Source organism: Hyperolius riggenbachi, chromosome 4 (assembly GCF_040937935.1).
Source record: "Hyperolius riggenbachi isolate aHypRig1 chromosome 4, aHypRig1.pri, whole genome shotgun sequence".
Classification (NCBI taxonomy): Eukaryota; Metazoa; Chordata; class Amphibia; order Anura; family Hyperoliidae; genus Hyperolius; species Hyperolius riggenbachi.
The window spans coordinates 393,922,214-393,938,923 of record NC_090649.1 but is presented as its reverse complement, the minus strand read 5'-3'; the positions used below and the strand labels follow the sequence as shown (position 1 = coordinate 393,938,923).

The window sequence follows — 16,710 nt, the reverse complement described above, 5'->3', positions numbered from 1 at the left end:
CAGACTGCTAGCACCATTGCTGTGTGACATGGAGGTGACATTACCAGAGCTGCAGACATGGGACATGTAACTTGTGCTGCTGATCACTGACTGCTAGCACCATTGTTGTGTGACATGGAGGTGACAGAGCTGCAGACACCACTGACTGCTAGCACCATTGCTGTGTGACATGGAGGTGATATTAACAGAGCTGCAGACACCACTGACTGCTAGCACCATTGCTGTGTGACATGGAGGTGACATTACCAGAGCTGCTGACACAACTGACTACTAGCACCATTGCTGTGTGACATGGAGGTGACATTACCAGAGCTGCAAACACCACTAACTGCTAGCACCATTGCTGTGTGACATGGAGGTGATATTACCAGAGCTGCAGACACAGGAGATATAACTTGTGCTGGCTGTACCATTGACTCCTAGCACCAATTTAAATTTCACAGATAAAGAAAATGTAATATAAAGACAAATTACTTGTAATAACAAACAGCACAGTTTAAAATAACTTCAGAAGTTCTTTATCTCTATGTTTATAAGTGCTGAATGGAAGTAGATTTGATTTAACTGTTATAAATTAGCTTCTTGAGGAAGATAATAGGATTAAGATGACTCCAAAATCATACTCAGGCAGTACAGATGTGGAGCTGCTTCTGGTAGCTAAATACAGTGTGTGTGTGTTGTGTGTGTGTGTTTGTTTTTGTTTTTAAATGTTGTGTTGTGTGTATGTGTTGTGATGCATGTTGTGTTATCTGTGCCATAATAACATGGCTTGATCTTTTGCTAATCCCTGTATTTGGATATCTTGTTTGTACTGGTCATTTATCACATTTCTTCCATGATTCTGTGCTGTGTAGAGAAACATACCAATTGTTTTTAGCATAGATTTGTTTTGTCCTTTACAGGGAGGATTTTATTTAAAGTGTACGTGAAGTGGAAACAAAATCAAAGTGTCCCTGAGATGGGGGAACAAGTTCTGCTGTACTTACCTGGAGCTTCTTTCACCCCCCCCCCTCCCCCCAGTCTTACCGGTCCCTTGGTTTGCTCCTGGCCCGCTTCTTGAAGCCACTGTGCCTCTCCGGAAGATTGCCAACTGGACCAATCCCCGTCTACTGAGCGCCTCCTTGATTGTGCTCCCGTGGCCGGCAGCATACTGCGCATGTGCAGTTCGCAAAGATTTAAGCTGCACATGCGCAGGACACTTCCTTCATGGGAGCGTCGCTACACCACTGGTTCTAACTCTTCTTTTATAAAAAATGTTTTAAAAAAGTGTTTTATTCCTGTTTATGTTCCTGCTGAAGAGACTTCCCCTTCCTTCTTGTGCCTGAACATGTAATCCTAATAAGAGAAGGGACATTTTTGCGACAAGTACATATGGCAATAAAAACCTGACTTGGAAAGGTTCTAGACTTTCCCATTCTATTTAAAACAAAATCAATAACCCGCGGTTCCCATTAGATGAATGAGCTTTGATATTGGGTGTGTCTTTCCGTTGCTTATAATTACAGCTGTAATTTGTGATGACTTCAGAAATCTCCGAATTGCTTTGGTTACAGGCCTAGCAACAAGCACATATTTTGCATGATAAAGATACCTTCCTTTTTACACCATTGTTTAGGCTTTATGTGCTTAAACCAGCAGTTCTTATATCCAGCATCATATAAATAACAAAATGTAACAAAAACAGTGTAGTAATGTTTAAAATGTTACAATTGTAGGTAAAAGCTTGTGCCAGCATGATTTTTTAGATGCAGTAGGCTTGGGCAAGTAGAACTAATTATTGGAACTTAAATTGGCTTGGTAAGCTCAGTGACCCTTGACCTACATACACAGGTTAATCCAATTATGAGAAAGAGTATTTAAGAGGGTCAATTGTACGTTTCCCTCCTCTTTTAATTTTCTCTGAAGAGTAGCATCATGGGGGTCTCAAAACAACTGTCAAATGACCTGAAGACAAAGACCGTTCACAATCATGGTTTAGGAGAAGCATACAGAAAGCTGTCTCAGAGATTTCAGCTGTTTCCACAGTTAGGAACATATTAAGGAAATAGAAGACCATGGGCTCAGTTCAAGTTAAGGTTTGAAGTGGCAAACCAAGGAAAATCTCAGATAAACAGAAGTGACAAATGGTGAGAACAGTCAGAGTCAATCCACAGACCATCACCAAAGACCTACAACATCATCTTGCTGTAGATGGAGTCACTGTGCATCGTTCAACCATTCAGCACATTTTACACAAGGAGATGCTGTATTCAAGAGTGATGCAGAGGAAACCTTTTCTCTGCCCACAGCCGCTTGAGGCATGCTAAAGCACGTTTGGACAAGCCAGCTTCATTTTGGAATAAGGTGCTGTGGACTGATGAAACTAAAATTGAGTTATTTGGGCATAACAAGGGGCAAAAACAACACCGCACTCCAAGAAAAACACCTGCTACCTACAGTAAAATATGGTGGTGGTTCCATCATGCTGTGTGGCCAGTGCAGGGACTGGGAATCTTGTCAAAGTTAAGGGACACATGGATTCCACTCAGTATCAGAAGATTCTGGAGACTAATGTCCAGGAATCAGTGACAAAGCTGAAGCTGCGACAGGGCTGGATCTTTCAACAAGACAACAGCCCTAAACACTGCTCAAAATCCACTAAGGCATTCATGCAAAGGAACAAGTAAAACATTCTGGAATGGCCATCTCAGTTCCCAGACCTGAATATAATTGAAAATCTGTGGTGTGAGTTAAAGAGAACTGTCCATGTTCGGAAACCATCAAACCTGAATGAACTAGAGAGGTTTTGTAAAGAGGAATGGTCCAAAATACCTTCAACCAGAATCCAGACTCTCATTGGAACCTACAGTAAGCATTTAGAGGCTGTAATTTCTGCAAAAGGGCATCTACTAAATACTGATTTTATTTTTTTTTTGTCTTGACCCAATTTATGCACCTGCCTAATTTTGTTTAAACAATTATTGCACACTTTCTGTAAATCAAATAAGCTTTATTTCACTTCTCAAATATCACTATGTGTGTCTCCTATATGAGATATTTAACTGACATTTTTTATCTTAACAACCAACGATTTATACAGGAAAATCATGACAATTAACAAGGTTGCCCAAACTTTCGTATCCCACTGTATTTCTGGCATAAGTAGTATTTGAATCACACACTTTTAAACAAGCATGTGGCTAATCTAGTCAGACTTGAGTCAGAGCACCAGATTTGCATGCTTGTTCAGGGTCTATGGCTAAAAATGGTAGAGACACAGGATCAAGAAGACAGTTAGGTAACCTGCATTTTTGAAAAAGAAATCAATATGGCAGCATCACTCTTACCTCAGGTTCCCTTTAAGAATCAAAGCTCAGTTTTAGAATTTATTGTCCCATCAAAACACAACAAGACAAGACACCAAACATTTATATCATGCTTTTATTCTGGCGGACTCAAATCGCCAGAGCTGCAGCCACTAGGACACGCTCTATAGGCAGTAGCAGTGTAATGCTGGGAATACACAGCTCGATTCGGAGCCATTTAGATGGCTCGATAGATAATTTCCGACATGTCCGATCTACTACTAGATCGTTTCTGTGCTCAATTCCGCATTAGGGACAATGGAAAAAGATAAGAAAAACGAGCGGAAGAAAAGACAATCGCCTGCAGAATCAAGCGGGGAATCGAGCCATGTATAGCCAGCATTTGGGAGACTTGCCCAAGGTCTCCTACTGAATAGGTGCTGGCTTACTGAACAGGCAGAGCCGAGATTTGAACCCAGGTCTCCTGTGTCCCTTAACCAGTGCACTATCCAACCACCAGCATCACAACAAGTCGGGTGGACTACTGTCGGCATGGAGGTGTGTTATTTTGGGGCGTGAGCACCATAGCCTAGCAGCATGTACTGTTTAAGGTGATGGGAGGAGGTCACATAGTGTATAGTTGTGTAAAAGTTCAAATTGCACTTACCACAGAGGATCGCTGAACAGCATCATGGGATAGCTGTACACTCACTAGATTCTCAGCTGAATTTCCTCTAGCTTGTGTACGAGGCTTGAAGAGGCCTGGTTTCTGGTGAGGGGAATGACCTGTACATCACTGAGGAGGCTTTCAGCACTGCTGAATTGGTGCAACAAGTATTTTCTATTTCGGTTTTGCAAAAGGTGTGGCTTTCTTTCCAATCCTTGGCCAATTTTACCTCTTCCATGTAGCATGAGAGCTTCTCTACATGATCTGATCATAGTATTCAAAATCTGTTGGCTCTGATACTACATGGAAGTGATAAAAATGGCCAAATTAAATGGAATGAGTGTATGCACCTTTACTCCATCTAGCTAATTAAGATTCTGAAACTGGACCATAATGACAGTCATAATGGCAGCAAAAATATCATTTCAGAAGCGCACAGGGTGAGCAAGGGACAAGTAAGCAGCATCCCAGAGCTTGTAATCACCAGTAGAACAGGCTGAGCTGGATATGAGAAACCAGCCACAACAAAACCAGCATCCCACAGTCTGTGGTACCCAGACAGACGGGAAGAAGTGAAAGGGAAGCAACCGCATTCAGTAGTCACAATAAAACCAGCAGAGGGTAGTCTGCACAATACAGGGTTACTGGGAGAACAAGAAGACCAGACGAAGTAACCAGTGCCACATACAGTGACAGCTGACATCAATATCACTTGTTTTCTGTGACTTTGGGGCACCTGCTTAGAAAGTAATAGCTGCCATAAAATCCACAGGAGTGACTTGCTATGTATGACACACCCATTGTTGTGAATATAGGGAAGGGGAAGTTTTAATTGCATGACTACAGTAGAAACCCCTTATAGTAAACTCCAAGGGACCTGGCCAAATAGTTTACTATATCAGAAGTTTACTATATCCGGATTGGTCATCCTATATAATAATAGGCAACTGTCCCTGCGTACAGCAGGGACAGTTGTCTCTGTGTAGCTGGGTCCGTGCTTTTTGCTATAGCGCATGTGCGCAGCACGGACCCAGCCTCACACAGGCAGGAGGACAGGGACGGGGCTAGGCGGGCGTGTGAGCAGGCAGCCGGGTGTGCGCATGGCGGGTGCGCGCGCGTGTGTGGATGGTGCGCGCGTGACGGATGTGCGCGACAGGCGGGTGCGGAAACAGACTTGGCCCGTTTTTAAATGGGCTAAGGTCATTCCTATATAATAAAACCCCTGTGTCTCTGCGTCCTGTCCCCGTGTGTGTCTGTGTGTGTGTGTCCCTGCTTCCAGACTTGACAGTTTGCTGTCTGTGTACCTCATTGCATTGTGGGAAATAACAGCTTTTTCCAACTGCCAAGCAAGCAACATCTCCCTGTGTGCATATACTTCGGACAGTGGTGGGGGGACAGTGGTGGGGGAAAGGTGAGTGTTACCGCGTTATGCTTGTTACCGGGGTTTAGTGGCCGTGGCCTAGCGCCCGTTTTTTAAGGGGCAGGCCTTTTTACTAGTACTTTGTATATTCTAATAATAGTTTTCTATTAGCCAGAGGTTTACTATATTGAAATTCTAGTTTTGTTTTTTTTTGTTTCTTCTATGGTGAAGAAATAATTCTGGACATTATTCTGACATTTCTTATGTACCCTGTGCACATCGCTGCCAAGCTCCTTTTCCAAAAGAAGCATTCAGGGGGGCGTGTCCAGGGCTGTGGAGTCGGTCCAAAAATCCACCGACTCCGACTCCTCAGTTTAGGATTCCACCGACTCCGACTCCGACTCCTCGACTCCGACTCCTCTAATTTGCATATTACAATTTTGTTGATTAAAAGTATGTAACATCAAATTCGTCTCTTAACTGCCAACGCTTAGGAATTTTACAAGACAACTGAAGTGAGAAGGATATGTAGACTACTATATTTATTCCCTTTAGACTAAAACTAGTCCTTGGTAAGAGTACTTGTAAAAGGTACAAACCGGAACAAAGAACATCTATCAGGCCCTAGGCAATGTAAGTGTGGGTACATGTAAGAATGATGTGCAGGTACTCTGCAGGGGAATGAGGAGATTCTTCCTCTATTACACATTCTTCATGCACAATCTGAGCAAGGTTTATGGGTGACAGACAACACCTCTGTGTTCAATGTGCACAGCATTCTCAGTGGATTCCCTGCAGCTCTGTGGGGAGTGCATATGTAGAGTATAGTACTACTGTGTAACAAAGTAAACCTGAGACAGATGAAATTAAAGTTTTATACATACCTGGGGCTTCCTCCAGCCGCCTTCAGGATAATCAGTCCCTCGTTGTCCTCCTCCACCACCTGGATCTTCTGCTATGAGTCCAGGTACTTGAGCCAGTCGGGCGTAGTGCTCATGCACACACTCCGCCGCCAGGAGCATACTACACCTGTGCAGCACTATTGCGCAGGTGCAGAATGTTCCTGGCTGTGGGAGCGGCATGCGGCCGGACAGCACTGACTGGCTGAATTACCAGGACTCATAGCAGAAGATCTGGGTGGTGGAGGACAGCAAGGGACTGATTAGCCTGAAGGGGGCTGGAGGAAGCCCCAGGTATGTATAAAACTTTTCTTTTCATCCATCTCAGGTACCCTTTAATTTGTAGTCACCAAACCAAATTTTAACAACATATCAAATTATTTGATTTCATCAGCAAAGGGAGTGCATACATTTGCATAAATCAGCATCAGTGCAGAATTATTTCCATCTCATTGACCATCTCTATTAGTGACACAGCTACACATCAGGCTTTATTCTTACAGCATAGATGTTATTTAGTATATATAAGAGATTCCTGTGTACACATCATATATACAGTCACAATCAGATATGTATATCTGACCTTAAAAATACGGGGACTGCTTTATTGAAGCAGCACAAGTAACTAATTTTGATAGGCTTATTTCATTTTCGTGGACTAAGCACAGCTATTACTGTATATATACTGTATATATACATTATTTTAATGACTATTATCTGAGAAATAGAACATTTTATCATATTTTCTATTTTAATTACAGTTACAAATTCATTAGGAGTCGGAGTCGGTGCATTTTTTCCCGACTCCGACTCCAGGCACCCAAAATTGCCCGACTCCACGACTCCGACTCCACGACTCCGACTCCACAGCCCTGGGCATGTCTGCTGGCATAACCCCACCCCATGTGATGGTGATTCTTCCTCTGCATTATATGACATCTCCTGGGTCCAGACCAGCAGCTAGTGCAGTGACTTGAACAATCTGATGAACAAATCCACTCCAAACCCCCTTCCTGACACCTAATCTTAACTGCCCCCCCCCCCCCCCCCTCACAACAAAACCCTTCCTGACGCCTAACCGTAAAGAAAACCTGAACTGAAAATTAAAAGTCAAAATAAGCACAATAATACAAATAATACACAAGTCATACTTACCTTCCATGTAGTCTACTCCTCCGTGTCTTTCTCCTGTCCTGCGTCTTATTTGTTCACTGTGATCAAGGCAATTTTCCGTCCTCTATTTTGAAAATGGTCATTACCCATAACAGCTTTCTGGTCAGCACACAGTTAAACTAACATCACCCACTTGAGCCATAGGGAAACATGGACATTACCTGGTACATCAGTTTTCCTCTCAGCTATAACTGACAGCAACTGATATTTTACTGACAGCTACTGATACATTTCAGATCTGACAAAATATTGTCAGAACTGGAAGGGATCATTGTCAGAAGAAAATAGTGAGCTTCTGAGAGGAACTGATGGCAAGGTAACTATGCAATGTTCATTTGAAGTTACCTCATGTCTTTATTTTAAATATTTTTACTCAGTACAGGTTCTCTTTAACTTCCCCCCTCACCGCAAACCCCCTTCCTGACCCTAACCTTAACAGCCCCCCTCCCACAGCAAACCCTCTTCCTAACGCCTTACCTTAACTGCTCCCCTCACAGCAAACCCCCAGCACTGTAGAGAGTATATTGCCTTGTCACTTAATTGTCCCTCAGAGGGGCTCACAATTTTTTTTTCTTAAAAACAAAAAGGATTTTATTGAAGCAAACACATAATTAGACAAAGATCTCTGTACATAATATAAGATAAAGTTGAAATACAACATGAAATACAACAGAGAATAACAGGATATCGCAGATATCAAGCACTTCAACAGTTTCAAAAAGTGAGACCATAGGTTTTTAGATACGTCAAATGACCAGAGATGTAACATAATTTGCACCTGATACCAGAGTAAGATTAACTAGTACTATCATTAGATACAATAAAGGGTAGTCAATAGAGATTATCAATGTCGTTCAGCTAGATGCATCTTGATCATGAATGGCACTACTGTATCATGATAGTTACACAGGGCCGGTGCATCTTTTATCAGAACCCATTTGCAGTCGTACTGTAGAGGTACCGGTCCCACCACTTATTCCTTATGGAATTATAGCTGGGGCATTCCTGTGGGCATATATACAGTTTTTGTAGCATAGGCTTTTGTCCAGGGCTCACAATATAATCCCTACCATAGTCATATGTATGTATAATGTAATGTATGTATCGTAGTCTAGGGCCTATTTAGGGGGATCTGTATGTTTTTGGCAATGGCCACATTCCCAAACCTGCTGTAAGGTTGTGACCGGCACCCTTTCCACTGAAAATTGCTTTCGCTATGGCAGACGCTCTGCATTCACGATTTTCTCATTGTATACTGTGCGTTTTGACGTAATTATTGTGCATTTCAGACATCTACAGGGCCCTACGGTATTAATGATGTCCGAAGGGAAACAAAAATAAAACCTTTAAGCTTTGAATTGGTAGATAGCAAGAGAGTTGCATTGCTGTATGATTTTCTTGCAATCCTTCAGACTTGACCAAATCCCAAATCCAGAAAAAATAAAAAATACTGCATGCAGTGCATTTGCGTTTGGCCAAGAATCGAATAGCTCCAGTGGAAAAAGGGCTCTGTGATTATCCTATTTGCCCTTGTGATTCACAAGTCGTGTGTGATCCAAAAATCAGGTCGAAAAGTGCCCAGTTGAAAAGGAGCTTTAAACTGCACTTGTAGGGAGAAGTGCCCCAGAGGGGTACTCACCTCAATGGAGCGAAGCCTTTGCATGCGCAGTTGCACAGACACAAGTGCCTTTTTAGCTAAAACCTGACCAGTTCCGTGCCACTGTGCAGGTGCAGTGCAGATGCGTGCCTGCAAGCTTCGGTGGTCTCAGCTCTGGAACGGCCTGGCAGAGGAGGACAGGGCCTCCTTCTCCCGAGGTAAGTATTGTACTTTGATGTTTGCAAATTTTACAGGTTTACTTTAGAGAAAAGCTTAACTTGTATCGATACAACATATATCAATGCTACAAGTTACTTTGTTATCTAATGTTAACTGCTTTTTAGTCTATGCCATGGTTTTCCAGACAGGAAAAGCACAATCCCAGCCATGATAGTGAACACCATTTTGTGATGGGTACATTTTTTTTGCAAAGTCTGTGCAGTTCATCTACAGACGCACCCAGGTGCTCCTAGAAAGTCCAGGGAAAGTCAATGCATGTATGGCCTGATTACAGCAAACCCTGTGCCTTATTCGGTTAAAGTTATTCATCCTGTCTTCAGTACTCTTCGGGGCAGGCTTCAGAACTACTCAGAAGACGTGCACATCTATACTGCGCATGTGTCAGCCCAGACTCGTGTGGGCAGTACAATGTGCTCATTTTTAGAACTAATTGGGGACTCAAGTAGGCCTGAAGGCTGTCTGATAACTGCCGAAGAGCTATTTGACCTAGTAGGTTTAATTGCTTGGTGTGAGGAACGGGAAGGCTCTGTGGTATCCAGAACCTACCCTCTACTTACTTATGTATCAACCCTACCGTGAGTTTCCTCACCTAAAGCTCAGCATGACTGACAGCCAGGAAACTGGCATTGTGTATAAGGGAATGAAGATGGCAGTTTATGTAAGTTCATACTTCCCACATTGCGGTACAATTTAATGCTAGTGCATAACTAGGTTAGTGTGGGGCTCCTGCGGCGATCTGCGTCCACCCAGAATTCATGTTAGTCTATGGTGACGCAGGCTTCTTTAAAGAAGTTGCCATCGCTGCGCACATGCGGGGAAGCGTAGTTATACAATACGCTTCCATGCACTTACCGCAAGCGCTTGTCTCTTCCTGCTTGCCCATATGCCAGGCAGGGAACTCCGTGTACTAACACAGAGTTCCCTGGAGGCCTGTTTTTGGTGGTGCGATGCGGTGTGGTGGCTGTGCCGAGCCACATCGCTAATGCCAGTTTGCAGTGTGAAAACTGCTTTAAGCTCTAATTGCGTCTGATTAATGATGTGAACGTGGTCCATTGAAAAAAAAATCACCTCTAAATACTCCTGCTTCACATATTCAGTACTTCATCCTACTGCAAATGTTCTGCTCTTCTCCCCATTTTGACAAATAACAGCCATGTACAGTCATGCTTAACAATAGGGAGGCAAGCAGCCAGGTCTCCCTGTTACTGACTGTTACACATTCCAGTGCTGATTCTTTTGTGAGAGGAACACGCCCCAATGCGCATCACAGGGAATTGTGCTCTGTGACTAGAATTTGTGTCAAGTACTCCAATCATCATACATCAGGAGCTATGTAATTATGTGTGATGATATGCTGCTATTTCACATTCTACAAGAAATCAGGATTTTTTTTAAACTATACGTTTGGCATCAGCACGATTTTTTAGGTAATTTGCACTGACACATGAAATACAGCAATTAATGCAGGGCTAATCTCAAGCGGGATGACTTACAATTCAAGCTAGGGGGATTTAGATGCTATGAAAAGATAAAAATGTGTGAAAAAAGCTACTTGCCTAAAGGAAATGACTGTGTTACGTCAGCAGAACTTTGCCTTTGTAAAGTTTGGCAGTTGGAAAAAGACGTTATTTCCCACAATGGAATGAGGTTCACAGACACCAAACTGTCAGGACCATGGTCATGACATCACACTGTGCAAGCGGTTTCACTATAATATCAGCCATACAGACCCCCATGATGATTTTTTCGAGATAAGGCAAAGATTTCTCGTGGAAAGGGGGAATCGGGTTCTGACTTGGATGATGTTCATTCATTGTTTAAAATTTTTCTGTGAGTCACTCTCATTACTGGATACAGAACTGCTAGCAGGTTTTTTCTGAGATTAAGGGGTATATCCATGAAGCAGCTGTAAAGTTGCCAGTGCTTACGTAAGTAACATAGCGCGTGTTGTAGAAATAGCGCAACCCTCGTTATGTACACAGCGCACATTACTTTACTTGCATAAGCCTTCAATAAATTGCCATGTGATGCCTGCTCACAGCAACTTTAATGCTGGTTTGCAAATCTACCCCAAGTTAGCAATTGCTTGAAAGTGTTTATCTATTAGCTATTACACTCCAATATGCGTCATGCCAGGAAGCTGGGCCGTTTAGAAATAGTGAGGTGGTGTAGGCTGTCGGCCCAGGAGTGGATGCCGACAAAGGGACATAAGGCCACCATGGCAAAGAGCAGAGCCGCATTGGGCACAAGGGAGGCAGCTGCTTTTGCCCCGCTTAGGCCAAAGCATTCAAGCACCAAGTAGGTGCCTACAGTCCCAGCACATGAGGACAATAATCCCAGAAACAAGACTGCCCATTGTACAGTCTGGCTTTACTACCGTAAATACTTTACAGTAAATCTTTAAAGGGTTTAGATTTGTTTTAATCCACAAAATAAAATCCTGGTGGCTCAGGGTCACCATGTACAGATTGTTTTATTAAAAGATAATCTGTGAGGCAACAGAGTGTGTAGGCACTGTCTGTTAGAATCTGCTTATCATTGGTAAACAACAGGAGGTGTTAGATCACCTTCTAAAGGTTGCCCACGATTTTCAAAATGATTCCTTTTTGAATGATTTTGACCTGAAAGTGATCAAAAGTATCTATTGAATGGAAGATTTAGGGCAGTTGGAGGCGGGGCAGGGGCTACTGTCGATTGGTGGCCCATAAATTTGCACTGCATTGAACAGTGCTACACTTGATCAATTTTCAATAGATTTCTGCAGGGATCTATTAAAAATCTGTGTGCTGTTTGCAGTAGGAATCCATTCCTCTTTAACAGAGAAGAATTGATGATTTTGCCACATCGGGTATATTATAATAATAATAATAATAATCTGAACATTTGTATAGCACTTTTCTCCTGTCGGACTCAAAGCGCTCAAGAGCTGCAGCCACTGGGACGCGCTCAAGAGGCCACCCTGCAGTGTTAGGGAGTCTTGCCTTGAACTCTATGGGCACCTTAAATACAATTCAGCAAAAACAATCTTAGGCCTTGTTCACATTGCGTTGCGCTCGTGATATCGCCCGCGCTAAGTGATTACTTTTCCCCCAAAATGAATAAATACAATGTATTTATTCATTAAAGCGATGGGGAAATCGCTATACAACGCGCTTTTTCAAGCGTTTTGCGATTTCCTTATACCTTCCATTCAGGGCAAATCACCCTCAAAATGGTCCATGAAGTGCTTTTGTCAGCGGCAAGCAAACAAAACATCCCAATGAGAACGATCTAATTGGAAAGCATAGTGAAAGCGCGTTTAGGGCGATTTGTACCAATCGCCTGCGTTTAAAAATTCCAAAAACCGCCTCTAGTGTGAACGAGTCCTGATAGAGGAGTTTAAAAAGCTATTTTTATCAGAAATCTTCAGATTCCGAGGAAAGTGTAACATTCAAAAACGACCTGCACTTTTAAGTAAAGTATTTTGAAGTCCCCTATTAAAGTACACCTAAACTGAAATGAAAAAGGATGCCGCCATATTTATTTCCTTTTAAACAATACCAGTTGCCCGGCAATTCTGCTAATCTTTCATGCGTCAGTAGATTTTGAAGCACAGCAAAAAGAAGCATGCTGCTTATTCAGTCAGACTTCAGTCAGAGTCACCTGATCTGCGGGCCTGTTTAGTGTCTATGGCTAAAACTATTAGAGGCAGAGAATAAGCAGGAAAGCCAGGCAATCTGCATTGTTTAAAAGGAAATACATATAGCAGCTTCCATATCTATTTCACGTCAAGTGTGATGTAAGTTACGAAATGGCAATGCTATATATTCTGTGTCATTTAGGGCCCATTTACACTTAATCAGTTGGTATGCGTTAGTGTGCGTTAGTATGCATTAGTGCGCGTTGGTACACGTTTTTTCCATAGCAGTGCATTGGGAAGAAGATTTCAGTTAAAATGCGTTCAGTGTAAAAGGTGCCATAGGAAAACATGGGCATCACTTTGAAAATCAGTTTTCTTTCAGTTATAACTGAAGCAACTTATTAAGTGTAAAAGGGCCCTTTGGTGGCCATACATGGTGCAATAAAAACGTTCGATTATCCCGTTTATTCGATCGAATGAAAGTTGAAAATATTTTTTTTTTCAATCAAGAAATTCAAACGATTATCCCATTTTTCGAGAAAAATCAGATCGGACATGCTGGAAAAATCTTTATATTCGATTTAACGGAATAATCAAACTAAATGATCTAATCGAAAAAAAATGAAAAATTGTACCATGTATGGCCACCCTTAGCCTTTGGTAAGTGGAGCAGCTAGCAGGAGCTCTGCATCATGCGCTGGGATTGGCACTAGTCACAGAGGGCTCAGGCAGAGTAAGCTTGGCTTTCTTTCCTGATGTGTTTACAAACATTGCTAGTAGGTTTCATGCTTATGACGCTGCGGTCATCACAATCTCTTTGTTTGCTGGGGAATTCCTTGCTGTAGTCGCTGACTTTGTCACTTGGACTCGCCAGTAACGGGCAGCATTAAGTGATCACAGATGCACTTTGTAAATGTTTTACACGTATTTCTCATTGAAAAGCAGTAAAATGCTTGCTCTGTGCCAGGATTTGACAAAGTGAACGGCTAAAGTGCAGCTTTGTGTTGATGCAGCTGTAGCCACAAAAACAGCGCAGATCCTTACATCCGGAACCATTGCGGTTCTCTCTCCTCTTCCTTTCTGTATTATAGCATCTCATTAACTCCATACAGAGGGACCTCTAGCCTTTATAAGCAATGCTAATAACACATACCATGCTAACATCTATAGCCTTTCTCTTTATTTATGTATTACTATCCTTTGTTGATATAAACCACCAATCTGATATGCAGCATTGTAGAAGAATATTAATGGATGCAAATTGTACATTGTGGCAAACAAGTCCAAGCTATGATACAGGAAGAAAAGAGGTCCTGGTCCAACTGAACTTAGACCTGTTTTCCACAGGCAGCTGAACTGCTCGTTTGTCACACAGTTTAGCTTCCACGATGGATACTGGATACTGTGAAGTATAGTAAATACAGAAAACAGGTACCATATCCCTGCCAGGTCTCTCAGTAGCAAATATTTCCAGACTACCAGTTACAAGTACTGCTAAGTCCCCTCACAACAGGTATTGTGGTCTCTTTGCTTGCCCTCCCCAGCAGAGATATAGTGCAGGGAAGCCTTTTGGGACAGGTATAACCTAGTAGCAGCAGAGCATTGTACCGTGTTAGCCACTAGAAAAGCAAGTTTTGAATAAGGATGATTCCATTTATTGGCTAACTGAGCTGTAACCCAGGAGTGAACTTCATCCCAATCAGTAGCTGATACCCCTTCCCCATGACAAATCTTTACACTTTCTTGAGTAGATCACCAGGCGGGTCTGTATGGCTGATCTTGTGGTGAAACCCCTCCCACAGTGTGATGTCAGGACCTAGGTCCCAATAGTTTCCGGTCTGTGAGCCTTGTTGCATTGTGGAAAACAATGGCTTTTTCCAACTGCCAAGCAACCAGTATCTCCTTCTGTGCATAGGTAGACCTATAAAAATCATCCTTATAACCTATCAATTTTTTAGGGGGTGTGGTTATAAATAATGGCTGTTGGTGCTGTCTGTTTTTTTTTTGTCAGTCTGAGGTATGCTGGCTAGCCGAAAGCTTACTCTAGTGCTTGGTACACACAGTAAGATTTTCTGGCAGGTTCACTGCCAGATCGATTATATCCAAGATGTCCAATCTGATTTACAATCTATTGGAAATCAGATCGGACATGTTGGCAATAATCGATCTCATTGTGTGTACCAGGCATTATTCTTTAAAGTTAGCCAGTAAATGGTATCATCCTGTTTCAAAAACTTCTTGCGTATAATTACCTAACATTGTAGGCTGCCACTCCAGCTATACGCTTCCATCCATCTCCATCTGCAGCTCCCTTCATGTCTGTGTGAACCTCCTGTTGAGTCTCAGCAAGCATGAGAGACACACAGAATGGGGGCAATGGAAAGGGGACCGGTCACGTGTCACTTAGACCATTCCCACAATGCTTTCCTCTGCCGCTCTGCATGGGAGGAAGAGCAATCTGAGATGTTATAAACCATTTTGATTGAGAAGTTTGGGTGACCTGTGTATAGGTTGATTCGCTTCATATCTGGGCATAAAGTACTACTCAACTGTATATAGTATATATAGGTAAGCACTGATAACAGCTCAGTAGGTAGTTACTTAGTCAGTGCTCTACAATAGGTATGGAAGCTTTGTAGTTCTCAAGAATGATGGCTACAGGCAATGACTGGCGAGATCCAGCTCAGTGGCATTCTCACAGCCATGCACAATCTCACAGCCTTCTACATGAGAACATTTTGTAAGGTGTTTGTGGACTTGCACTTGAGTGTGCTTTAAATGTCTTAAAGTGAACCTGAGATGAAAGACATCACCGGTTCTATACTTACCTGGGGCTTTCTTAAGCCCCCTTGAGGCCACTCAGTCCCTCGCCATCTCCCCGGATGGCTCCTGTCCCTGCAACAGGGACGTATCAGTAGCCTTAGCAGCCATTGCAGCTGCTATGGGGCCCTGGAGCAGAGGGGATCCAATGGTAATTGATGTATTCACCTTTAACCTTCTTGTGTTCATTTACCCTCTGACTTTGCCTCAGTGCCCATGGACTACACGCAGTGTAAAGAATGTAAATTGCCTAATTAACTCATCTCCATATGGTAGGGGAAGGTGGTACTGCTCAAAAGTTCCTACCGCTGATTGCTCCATAAAATTTTTTTGCTGTAGGGCCCCATAATCTCTAGCTATGCCACTGTCCTGAAATACGGCCCGGTAGCCTGGCAGAGTCACAATTTATCATGCATATGTGCGCGCTCCCCCGTCACTCTCCAGTCACCCGGAGCGCTCGGCACCCATGTAGTATTACTGCAAAACAATCCCAGCCGCGGGAGTGCAACGGCCAAGCCACGCATGCACGACAAAGTGCGACTAGGCCAGGCTTTGGAGCTGTATTACGGTGGAAAGGAAACACCCAGGCAGATGGCGAGGGACTAATGGTGAAGGGCTTTAAGGGCCTCCATATACCTCCCGCTTCAGGCGTGTTTAAAGTTAACTGCAGATAGCACAACCATTTATAATGGAAGCAGAATATACTTTGCCTTAACATTTTTACATTCCATAACTGAGTAAGAGAAACTTGCAACATTCCAGACATCTGCCAGACATTGTTAGAGACAAGTGTTTTCCATACAGAACGCTGGAAATACAGATGTTTTGCCTTATCTGATCATCTGTCCTCATATAAAATGGAAGCATCTTGCCAAATAACGTCTATAAAATCAGCCGCCTGTGTTCAGGATATACACAGGAGGTGACAGAGCCTGGAGGTGCTGGTGTGTGTACAGTACAAGTTTCCCCATAAAATCCGTAGCCTGGATCACAAAATGCAAAAGAAATGAGTCATTTACTGACAACTTGCAATTATAATCTGAGAGCTGTA

The 16,710-nt window shown here is 42.8% G+C and overlaps 1 protein-coding gene across 3 annotated transcripts in view; it reads left to right on the top strand.

Annotated features, from left to right (window-relative positions):
* The window catches only part of RIN2 (Ras and Rab interactor 2), a 227,302-nt gene that overhangs the window by 45,003 nt on the left and 165,589 nt on the right, over nucleotides 1-16,710 (top strand). The window contains exon 1 of one of the 3 annotated variants that reach the window (XM_068232216.1): nucleotides 5,299-5,362. The exons of the other annotated variants lie outside the window; for them this stretch is intronic. The gene's annotated coding sequence lies outside the window, so the exon portion shown is untranslated. Of the gene's footprint in view, nucleotides 1-5,298; nucleotides 5,363-16,710 lie in introns of those variants that run through there. 3 annotated transcript variants of the gene reach the window in all.